The sequence below is a fragment of the Peromyscus eremicus genome, chromosome 10, assembly GCF_949786415.1.
Source record: "Peromyscus eremicus chromosome 10, PerEre_H2_v1, whole genome shotgun sequence".
In the NCBI taxonomy this organism is placed as follows: Eukaryota; Metazoa; Chordata; class Mammalia; order Rodentia; family Cricetidae; genus Peromyscus; species Peromyscus eremicus.
Window position 1 is genome coordinate 53702952 of NC_081426.1, and position 12056 is coordinate 53715007.

The window sequence follows — 12056 nt, forward strand, 5'->3', positions numbered from 1 at the left end:
AACAAAATGATTATTCTTGCCAGTTGTGAAGGCTAAATTTCTTAAAGGTTCCTAACTTTAAAATAACTCCCTAACAATGCCACCTCTAGAACCAGGTGTTCAAATATGAGTCTATACCATGCATCTTTCATTCCCACCACCACATTCCCTTTGGCTCAAGTACTTTTCACAGGATTAAATTTTTCTTATGACACAATGACGCTTCAAGAAATGAAGCCAAACTGGCATTGTTTAGGCTTCCAAAGGGGTGAGTTGCCATAGATAACTGACTTTCTTAAATGGAAATGCAACATTTCCTTAGCAGGGTTCATAACTGCAGAGAACACCTGAGTAAGAACTGAGGCTTTATTCAGGGGAATTTCCCATCCTTCTTGTCCTTGACAAAGATACAGACAGACCACTTTATCAATGCCATTTCTCCTGTCCAACAAATATTCATCTGGCATTCTATCTCCAATATAGACATTCTACTAGGAGGTAGTAGTAATTTAACAAAGAACATTTCAGATTATCCTTTTGTGTATCTTACAATCTATTAAGCATAAAAGCACAGTCAATATGCAGATGAAACAGTCTTGGGACTAAGGGTCTGTACCTGAGTACTTGGGTGGTAGAAGCATGAGATACTATATTCAAGGTCATGGAGTTGGAGACAAGGTTGGACCACTTAAGAATCTGATATAAAACAGCAAAATTAAAACAAACGCAACAACAACAAAAACACCCCCAAAATAAAGAAATCTTAAAAGTCCTAGATTATCTACAAACATCATTTATGGGAATGTATTTATTTATAAGTATAATGTTTCAGTGACTTATTTTTCTTATGGTTTCTTTCCCATTTTCTGCTTAAATCATTAACTTTCTTTTTCTCTGCATACATCAACACGTTTCTTAGTAATTGCTTTTCAGTGAATGTTCTGTTGTATCTCTCCTCAAGGGAAAACATGCTGTTGTCTATTCATATACTTTTGTCATTTCCTTCAGTTAATTTAGTTGGCTCTGCTACTATTCACTCTCAAGGTGAACTCCCTGCATGCGGAATATTTACTCATTATTAAAAAGTGACATCAGGCAGTGTTCAAATTCTCTAGGTTATAAAATACACAGATACTGTGCTATTGTAATGTAAATTTATTATCTCCTATGGCAAATACATGCTTTCTTTTTCCTCAAAGATTGTAGTCAAAATTTTATGTTTATTTCTTTAGCTTTGCTTTTTTTTAAAGCAGTACACTAGTTCTTTGTTGAAATATTCATAAACAAAGTTTTTGCATCAAGCTTTGTTTCCAGTTTTCATTTTCCCTAACAACTTCTTTTTTTTTGTTTTGTTTTGTTTTGTTTTTGTCTTTGTTTGTTTGTCTTGAGACAGGGTTTATCTGTGTAGCTTTGTGCCTTTTCCTGGTAGCCCAGGCTGGCCTCAAACTCACAGAGATCGGCCTGGCTCTGCCTCCTGAGTGCTGGGATTAAAGGCGTGTGCCACCACTGCCCAGCTCCCCTAATAACTTCTAATGACAACACAGGACCTTAATAATTTCTCCTTGAAAATAAAAAAGAGCAGAGTAGAACTACTTGAAGAATCTAAAGGGTAATATTGCAAAATGCATCAAACCAAAGCTATATATAGTATTAGTGTAGAGCTCATTTCAAATGGTAAACGACTCACTAAATTTTGTGGAAACTTATGGACTCTTTAGATAATTGGGAAATGGTGTTTGCTTGTTCAGGCATGATAAACTGTTGGTGAATATTGGGACAGCCAGTGCTCAGACAAGACTACTTGGTTCTTCCTGTGTTGCGCAGGTAACATTGGCAATCAAAATGCTGAGCACAAGCTCAGTGAAAGTAAGATCATGGAAATATGTAGTGGTAGTGTAGATGCTTCACATGTTCGAGAGATTTTGGGTTCACACTTTAGTGGCAAACTGATGATGAGGATGATGATGATGATGATGATGATGATGATTGTGATGATTACAACTTTCTACTCTTTATAACTTCACAGATCTCTGTTGGTAGTAATAATATTTTTAATTTCAAGCTAACATTTTCCTCCTATAAAAAACCAAAATGTTAGACTAAGAGACATTGTATTTCTACCCATGATATTCAGAAAGACTGACAAATGACTGAATTGTAAATTATTTTATTGTAACACGGTGAGTTGGTATTTTATTTTTGTTCTATGTCAGAACACAAATGAGCCTGGCGGTGGTGGCGCACGCCTTTAATCCCAGCACTCGGGAGGCAGAGGCAGGCGGATCTCTGTGAGTTCGAGGCCAGCCTGGGCTACCAAGTGAGTTCCAGGAAAGGCGCAAAGCTACACAGAGAAACCCTGTCTCGGGGGGGCAGGGGGGGGGGACGACGATGACGATGACGACAACGACGACGACGACAGAACACAAATGATTTGCTAAAATTCTACATTTGTTTATGAAATAACTCAACAAAATCATAATTTAAATCACAATGATATTTTTAAATTACTTGTTTATCAGAAATTTCGCATTAAATGTGCAAGTTAGGTTGTTCTTTGCCCACTCAGCCTTTCTGTCTTCTTGCAGGTAAGAAATTGGTTTACAAACTACATATGCTTCTGCCATACAAACATTAAAAATAGGGCCCTGGCTTGCTATATACAATATAACTAAGAACCCTTCTTTAAGCATATCTACAGCCCCTTATTTATGAGATGGTACCAGACAAAAAGAACCTCTATTTTACATTGTTTGTTTTTGTATTCCTCATAGGTAATATACTGTGATAAGAAATTAACACAATTAAAATTATCTTTGTAAGCTCTATAGTTAGGTCAAATGTGAATATTATAAAAATATCCTTTACAGAAATTATTTATATAGTTATATGTTATTTCAGCTAGTCCTATTAAGTGGGAATACTAAGATATGAAATGAAAAAAAATACTATAAGAAATCCTACAATTGAAGCAACTTTTTTATGATTATGGTGTCATTAGCAATCATTTAATATATGACATTAATTATTTTGGCACCAAGCTCCTGGATTGCTCAAAAATAAATTCTCAGTTTCCCTTAGGGACATAAAATCAACAGAGAGGAGTTCAACTCTTCAGTCATTGAGATGGCAGTCTGTGTCAATGTGTCACACTTGGAAATGGACTAAGAATGTTAACAGAGGGAGATACTCAGTCCTTGTGATTTCCTGGCCATTAAATGACATTTAGAATGAGAGCTGACATTTAGGATTTCACAAATTACATTTGATATGCAGAAGTCTTCTATAACAGTTTTAAAAAAAACATCAGTTCAGTGTTTTATAACATCTTTTCTCTTTGTTTTTGTTTTTATTTTCTTCCCTTCTAGGACTCTCTCTCTCTCTTCCCTCTCCCTCTCTCACTCTCTGTCTCACTGTCTACGACTACCTCCATCTCTCATTCTCTCTCAGTCTCTCTGTCTCTCTTTCTGCTATATTTATTTTATTTAACATGTGTTAGTATTTTGCTTGCTTGTATGTATAAGACCTGCATTTATGCTTGGTGCACAAGAGGCTAGAAAGTGGTTTTGAGTGCCCTGGAATTGTAATTATGCGTGGCTGAGAACAACCATGTGACGTTGGGAACCAAACCCAGGTACAGCAAGTTTTCTTAACGGCAGAGCCAGATCTTTTGCCCTAGTCATTTATTTTGTTACTTATGTTATTTACTCAGGGATAGGATGGAGGGAAATGTGTGGGCCATAGCGTTCATGTGAAAGTCAGAGGACAACTTTTGAGAATAAATTATTTTCTTCCATCATTTGAGTCCCTGAGACCAAATAAGTCTTCTGTTTAAGGATAAAGTACCTTTATTTGCTGAGCAGTCTTTTCTGGCTCCAAGAAGTGTTCTTAAACACAGTTTATTTCAAATCATTGTTTTCTTCAAAACTTTAGTACCATACATATACAGTATACCCCAAATATATAATATACATATCTATATATTATAATAAAAAAGAGTAATATTTTTCATAAATGTTGCTCATAGCCTAATATTGATCAGTGGCTATATGGCAATATAATCAATATAGTCATTATCTCAAAAAACTTCATGACAGAAAGAAAATTTTAGCAAATCAGTGAATTTTTTTTTAATTTTTTTATTCAGTTTTCCTTAGTTAAGTGTAACTTTCATTAAAAATTTAGTCTTTAAAAAAATAAAAAAATTAGTCTTTCTAAAACATAATGTCTACAAATTATAAAATAGTTACTTTTGTGAAATTTATTATTAGTGACTTTGGAAGTTTATTTGTCTGAAATTATTACCCTAATTCTAATTTTATTATAGAATCTGTGCTCTGTTGTTGAACTCACAATCATTTATAATGCTTCCTATCTTCTCAAAATTGTTATCTCTATAGAAGCAGTCTAGAGTCTTTATGGAGTAGTGAGCACAAGTGAATACTTAGCATCCTTATGGAAATGATGCTCAAATGCTAATATTCCTTTTGTGGAAATTGCATGTGTCAAAACTGAATCATCTGAATCTCTTTCCACTCTCTCACTGCCTATTGACTGTAGCTTTATAGTTCCTTATTGTAGGCAGACCTCTCCTTCCCACCTGTCAGTTCTAAAAAACCAACATGGAGACTACACACCAATTACAAATTCTTGATTGACAGCTCAGGCCTATCACCAACCAGCTCCCACAACTCAAACCAACCCATTTCTATTTATGTATGTGTTGCCATGTGCTTTATGGCTTTACCTGTCCTCCAGCATGTCTTACTCTTTCTGTGTCTCCTGGTGACTCCTCTGACTCCACCCTGCCTTGTCCCAGGGCCCTTAGTCTGAATACGCTGCTTAATTTTATCCCACCTTGCTATAGGCCAATCAGCTTCTTTATTAAACAAGGAGAATAATACATATTCACAGTGTACAGAAGAATTATTCCACAGCACATTATGATTATCTTTCCTGTATTAATTTCTTTTTCTTTACTTGCATAATTCTTCAGTTAGGTCAGGTCTTATTCTACCATAACTACACAGTTGAATGGTCTTGTTGCTGTCTGCCTCTACTTAAACAAACAAACAAACAAACAAACTAATGAACAAACAAAAAACCTCAATCATTGTTACTGTTTACTAGTAAAATTTGCTAAAGCACATATATTTGCTCTTTAGTGATAAGGGTTCAGTGTCTACTAGGGAAACACACTAAGCTACATGCAAGCACAAGATACTGATTTATTACCATATTTGATCTTCTATAAAATGATTCTCATTTTCTTTAAGAAATGATGTAAAGCCTCTGTAGCTGATCATAAACCTGACACTGGCCTGACTTATCTGACTGCAGACTTGGCTACTTCTATCCATCTTAAGCAGTTTTTAAATTTATGCTTTTGCTTCCTGTGATGAGATTTTCTTTATTCTCTGTCTGTGACTGTTAACTCTATTGTACCCAATGTCTTCATATCTTAGAATTCCTCCACATTCTGCCTCAAATTACTTCCCAAGTCCTATTTGTACTAGTTAAAATTTAGTAATGGCATTTACCATAGCCATTTAACAATAGCCTACCTATATGCATGACTACTTAATTACAACTGACAGCAAGAACAATTTGATGTTGCATCTATATCAATAAATATAATACAATTTATGCTTATATATGAATAGTTAGTAAATTGCTGTTTCAATAATAATTGAATTAAAATTGAGGAGGTAGGCTAGATAAACCAAAGTTAAAAGTGACCAATTCAGACAAAGTCATAGGTATACAATAACAGTTTAACTCTTCATTTTTTCCTTTACTGGTTTATGCAATTTCTAGGCTTTTGAGAAAAAGAAAGGTGTCTAAATATTTTGGTTATGATTTAATAATATTTTCTGATAAAGACGCTAATAAATGTATAGAGGTTTTGATTGAAAGTTAAGGGCTTTTTTCAATATTTAGAATTGTGAGGGCTAGAGTACACTTAATATTCATGAAAACAAGTTCTTAACAAAATCTCTAAATATGCACATTAAATATTTGTAGACGAATTTCTAAACAATTTTATTAAATAAGAAACACAGAACCATGCTGTGGGATGGTCTGTATGTCAAGTGTGTTGCTGACTGGTCAGTAAATAAATCACTGATTGGCCATTGGCTAGGCAGGAAGTATAGGCGGGACAAGGAAAAGAATTCTGGGAAGTGGAAGGCTGAGTCAGGGGGACACTGCCAGCCGCCATCAGGAGAAGGAAGATGTAAGGTACCAGTAAGCCATGAGCCATGTGGCAAAGTAAAGATTAATAGAAATGGGCTAAATATAAGAGTAAGAGCTAGACAATGACAGGCCTACGCTAATGGCCAAGCAGTTTAAATAATGTAAGAGTCTGTGTGTTTATTTTATAAATGGGCTCTGAGACTGGCGGGACTTGGTGGCGGGAGCTGGAGAAAAGTTCTCCAGCAACAAATGGCACCCAAAAAAGTCATTAAAGAGACAGTAAAGGTAGTATAAAAAATAAGCCACGTAAAAATGGATATTACACAGAGAATCTGGATTGTGTTGTCTTTGGGATTCTTAACTACAGAGAAATATTTTATTGTAAAGGAAGCTGAGTTAAACCAATATGTATACTTTAAAGATACCTTGACTTCAAAATTTGGATATAAGGATATGTTGCTTTGGAAAAGAGTCTCTTTTGTTTCCACAGAAAGCCAGAGACTATGGATTTGTTCCAGATTAAGATACATCAGGTTTGACCAGCCAAGACCCCCTGAAAGGTCTCCAATGACACCATGGCCCAGATGATTCAACATCCAGAATGGTTTCAAGTCAACTGGCTCAGATATACAGCCTCACGGACTACTCCATGATCCTAAAATTTTCTTTCTGTCTCCATAAGATACAGCGCCCCCCTCCAGCAGGAAGTAGTAAGAGAAGCTACGCCCAAAATCCCAAATATACCAAGCTGGCTTTAGAGATGGAATTGGCTCACTCCCCCTCTAAACCCAGACATATTGCTCAAAAAAAAAAAAAAATGGTTAAGAGATTCTTATGTCCCAAATCAGAAGAGCCCTCTGGTGTGGGACAGACAAAAACCAATATTTTTATTTAAAACAGGTTGATTATAAATACAATCTCTTTCTAAAGAAAAAAAGGGGATAGTTTAGATATGATAGGATGAAAGGGTAGATTAATGAACCTACTGTTAAAGAGTAACAACTTGTTTAAAATGTTTTACATCGCTATAGATTTTAGTTTATTGATACAAATTTAAACTTAATTTTGTTATACTATATATATATTTCTATTCTTGTTTGAGGTATTATGTTTATGTAACTCATTTAAAATTGTAATGGATAATTAAAAAATAGATTAATAGTTAGTCATCTATGATAATATTTGTAGCCATGTTAGTTAAGTCTTCTAGGTATACATAGATATATTTCAGATAGATAGGTAGTCTTCAAACACTTCAAAGACCTACAGAATATGGCATTTAAAATGTTTTAAAAATTTAGACTTTCTGGACAGTGAGACATGTCTGCTCCTGGCAGCACCGATTTACTTCAGAAAGGAGGATGGGCATCGAAGACACTCTATATGGAGTTTATCTTCACCTTGACAAAAATAGCCATTTGGGCAAGAAACTGTTCTTGCCTGGACTGTCTGATCAACTGGACATGCAGGACCCATACAAAGGTGACCACTGAACTTTGCTTGACAAAATGGTCCTTCAGGTTCCTGCTTTGCAGAGAAAACTGCCAGACATTCTACAGGACACAGAGAAAAGTGAATAAGAGACTCTAGGCCTGTGGGCTGAAGACAGATGCCCCAACTTTACAAGAGAACTTTGAATGACTGTCCAGGCTGCCAGCTGTCTCTGTCTACCCTACAAGACTCCTAAAAGTTGCTTATATCCTTCTCCATTTCTCAGGTAATAATATATCCTTCTGAGGTCTTTGATGTGGTTAAAGACTAGATACTTACAATTTTCCTTAGTTATAATAAAAGATAAGTTAGATATAAAACCTTAAACTTACAAATATAAGATAGATAGGATCTCTTCTTTAATATTGTAACTGTAATTCTTGCTTGATAATTGTTTTGTTATATGTAATTTTACTATGTTAAAGTTAAAACCTTCCTTTTTAAGAAAAGAAAAGGGGAAGTGCTGTGGGATGGTCTGTATGTCAAGTGTGTTGCTGACTGGTCAGTAAATAAATCACTGATTGGCCATTGGCTAGGCAGGAAGTATAGGCGGGACAAGGAAAAGAATTCTGGGAAGTGGAAGGCTGAGTCAGGGGGACACTGCCAGCCGCCATCAGGAGAAGGAAGATGTAAGGTACCAGTAAGCCATGAGCCATGTGGCAAAGTAAAGATTAATAGAAATGGGCTAAATATAAGAGTAAGAGCTAGACAATGACAGGCCTACGCTAATGGCCAAGCAGTTTAAATAATGTAAGAGTCTGTGTGTTTATTTTATAAATGGGCTCTGAGACTGGCGGGACTTGGTGGCGGGAGCTGGAGAAAAGTTCTCCAGCAACAGAACCAAATACAGGGATAATAGCCAATGAGAAATAGTGAAGAGCCATGACTGGCCTCAGCTTACCACCACGCAGTAGCTTGTGCAGAGAGCTTCTTCCTGTCTAAACTGTGCTTTTATTGCTTTCCTGTTCTGCCTTCTCATTGGCTTTAAGGCCAGCCACATGACTTCCTTATCACTTCCTGTCTATACAGACCTCCAGATCTCTATGGTTGGTACTGGGATTAAAGGCTCGTGTCACCACGCTTGGCTCTGTCCTTGACCACACAGAGACTCTGCTTGCCATGTGATTGGATTAAGGGCCTGGGCTACAACCTCCTGACTTCTGTTGCTGGCTCGCTATGACCTCTGATCTCCGGGCAAACTTTATTTATTAACATACAAATAAAATATCACATTTCAGCACAAATAAAATATCACCACATTTCCCCTTTTTATTCTAATAAAAAAGTTTATAACTAATATAAGAAAAACTATATACAGTAAGTACAATAACTATACATAATATATACAAGCAATAAATACCTCAACAATGTCTAGTCCATTTGCATTTGAAAATCTCAGAGAAAATATTCTATTATCTATCTTATTTTGGTAAATCCAAAAATGTACCTGATTCACCTTTTATCCTAACTTGTATTACCAACAGAAATCTAGCTTAGCCAGGCGGTGGTGGTGCACGCCTTTAATCCCAGCACTTTGGGAGGCAGAGCCAGGTGGATCTCTGTGAGTTCCAGGCCTGCCTGGGCTACCAAGTGAGTTCCAGGAAAGGCACAAAGCTACACAGAAACCCTGTCTCAAAAAAAAAAAAAAAAAAAAAAAAAAAAAAAAGAAAACTATCTTATAATGTCTTTCAAATTTATATGCTTTACACCTCTTTAGTGAGCTTCTTTTCTGAGATTCTTAACAAGGAAAACTATAACTATCTAATCTTCAACTCCCTCAGAGACCCAACAAGGAAATAATATTACCTAGTAAAACAGTGTAGCAGAAATCTTAGAGTCTTTAAATCAAACCTGAGGCCAGTTATTGGGGTGAATGCTGGTAGATCAGAGAGACAGAACAAGCCACAGTGCACCTCACCTGGCCAACTTCTCAGCTGGTCTTGTTTCCTCCGACTGGAAGCTTCTGTGTCTTCATCCCAATGGCTCTCAGCTGAAATGCTGTTCGAAATCCTGAACGCTTAACCAGCCAAATGCTTAACCAGCCAAATGCTTCTAGTTCCTAGTCCTCATGCCTTATATATTTTTCTGCCTTCTACCATCACTCCCTGGGATTAAATGCTCGCTTTCTGGGATTAAAGGCGTGTGTCACCATGCCTGGCCATTTTCAATGTGGCCTTGAACTCACAGAGATCCAGAGGGATTTCTATCTCTGGAATGCTAGGATTAAAGGTGTGTGCTACCACTGCCTAACCTTTATGTTTAATATTGTGGCTGCTCTGTCTCTGACCTCAGATAAGTTTATTAGCATGCACAATATTTGGGGGAATACAATGCCACATAGTGAGTTTCTTTTCTGAGATTCTTAACAAGGAAAACTATAACTATAACTATCTAATCTTCAACTCCCTCAGAGACCCAACAAGGAAATAATATTACCTAGTAAAACAGTAAGTGCAAGTAAGCTGCTTCCAAAAAAAATGTGAGTTGACAGAAACAGCCAGATCCCTGGACCATCACCCAAGGTTACTGTGCAAAGTTGGGGTATCATCTTCAGCCTATAGGCTTAGCGTATTGGACAGACTCATTTGTGAAGTAGGATGTACACAAGGCCTGCAGTTTGACCTCACATTTGGTGAGAATAGTCCATGTACCAGATAAACCTGAATTCTACCAGTGTCCTGTCATGATTCAGGATTTTAAATTCTAGAAATTGTTGTTTTAGAATTCAGCTGTCCATTCTTTTTGCATTTTGGGTGGCTTCATCTTGTCATCCCATTCTTCTCCGCATCTCATTCTTCTTGGCTTGTGGGTGGCTTCATCTCTGTACCACATGCGCCACTGCAATTGTGCTTCAGGTTCTAGGACAGTGGTTACTAATTCTTTTCAGTCTTGAAGAATAATCCTATTACAATTTGACCAGGAGTTTAACATTTACTTTAGAAATGGAGGATGTAGCCGGGCGGTGGTGGCTCACGCCTTTGATCCCAGCACTTGGGAGGCAGAGCCAGGCGGATCTCTGTGAGTTCGAGGCCAGCCTGGACTACCAAGTGAGTCCCAGAAAAGGCGCAAAGCTATACAGAAAAACCCTGTCTCGAAAAAAAAAAAAAAATGGAGGATGTATGCCATAGGATACTACAGCGTCTTTAAATCTCCTCACATCTAACATTCCAACTGGAGTCCAATTAGTTTGTACACACCCTTGATCAGGTAGTTGTTGCATGGTTATTGGATAAATCAAGTTTGATTGTTTTAAAACAGGCTGTCTCTCTGTAACCTTATAATCCAATCCTGAAATAATTTCACCCTTAAATTCCTCTGTCTGAGTTTGAATTTCTCTATAATTCATTTTAACAGGTTTTTCTAAAGCTTTTATCTTGGCACTTAAATTGACCAACTTTCTAAATATAAAATAAGGATAATTAAACATATATGTATAATTGATGTTACATACATCCCATCAACACTAATCCTCTCATGTAATTGTTCCATTTTCAGACTGTCTAACAAGTTTGTAGCTGGGGTTTTCTTGGTCCTGCCTGGCCCACGGTCAGGATAAATCTCTCTCACCTGCCCAGTCATGCAGCCAAGTAAACACACAGACACTTATATTACTTATAAACTGTATGGCCATAGCAAGCTTCTTGCTATCTAGTTCTTACATCTTAAATTAACCCATTTCTATTAATCTATAAGTTGCTACATGGCTTGTGGCTTACTGGTATCTTAACATCTGCTTCTCATGGTGGCAGCTGGCAGCACCTGCTGCTCTAGCCTTCCTGTTCCTAGAATTCTCCTCTCTCTTTGTCCTGCCCATACTTCCTGCCTGGCTACTCACCAATCAGTACTTTATTTATTAACCAATCAGAGCAACACATTCACCACATATAGAACATCCCACAGCACATGTTATCAAGCAAAGACCAGTTCCATCCATTGTAAAGATATTTCCCACTTTTTAATGTGGGGAAAATTTTTTCTCTTTTAATTAGTTTCTCCATTTAAGATATCTGATATCTTAATTGACTTACCAAGTCTGAGTAGAACAGTAGAATTTCAATAGAATTTTGAAACAGCTACCTAGTGTGGTTGCAGTACAAGATAGGAATCCAAAGAGAGAGAGGAGAGAGGGAGAGAGAGAGAGAGAGAGAGAGAGAGAGAGAGAGAGAGAGAGAGAAAGGGAAGGGATGGGAAAGGAAGGGAAGGGAAGGGAAAAAGGAAGGAAGGAAGGAAGGAAGGAAGGAAGGAAGGAAGGAAGAGCCTACTACCTATCAGGAGAAGATGAAAAATCTAAAAGCTAAAGTTGAGCCACGTGTTCTGGCTAAAAGCTAAATTCTAGCCATGTGCTCCAGCTTGAGCCATTTCAGGCCTGAGCCACTTGTAGCTCAGGGTCCTTT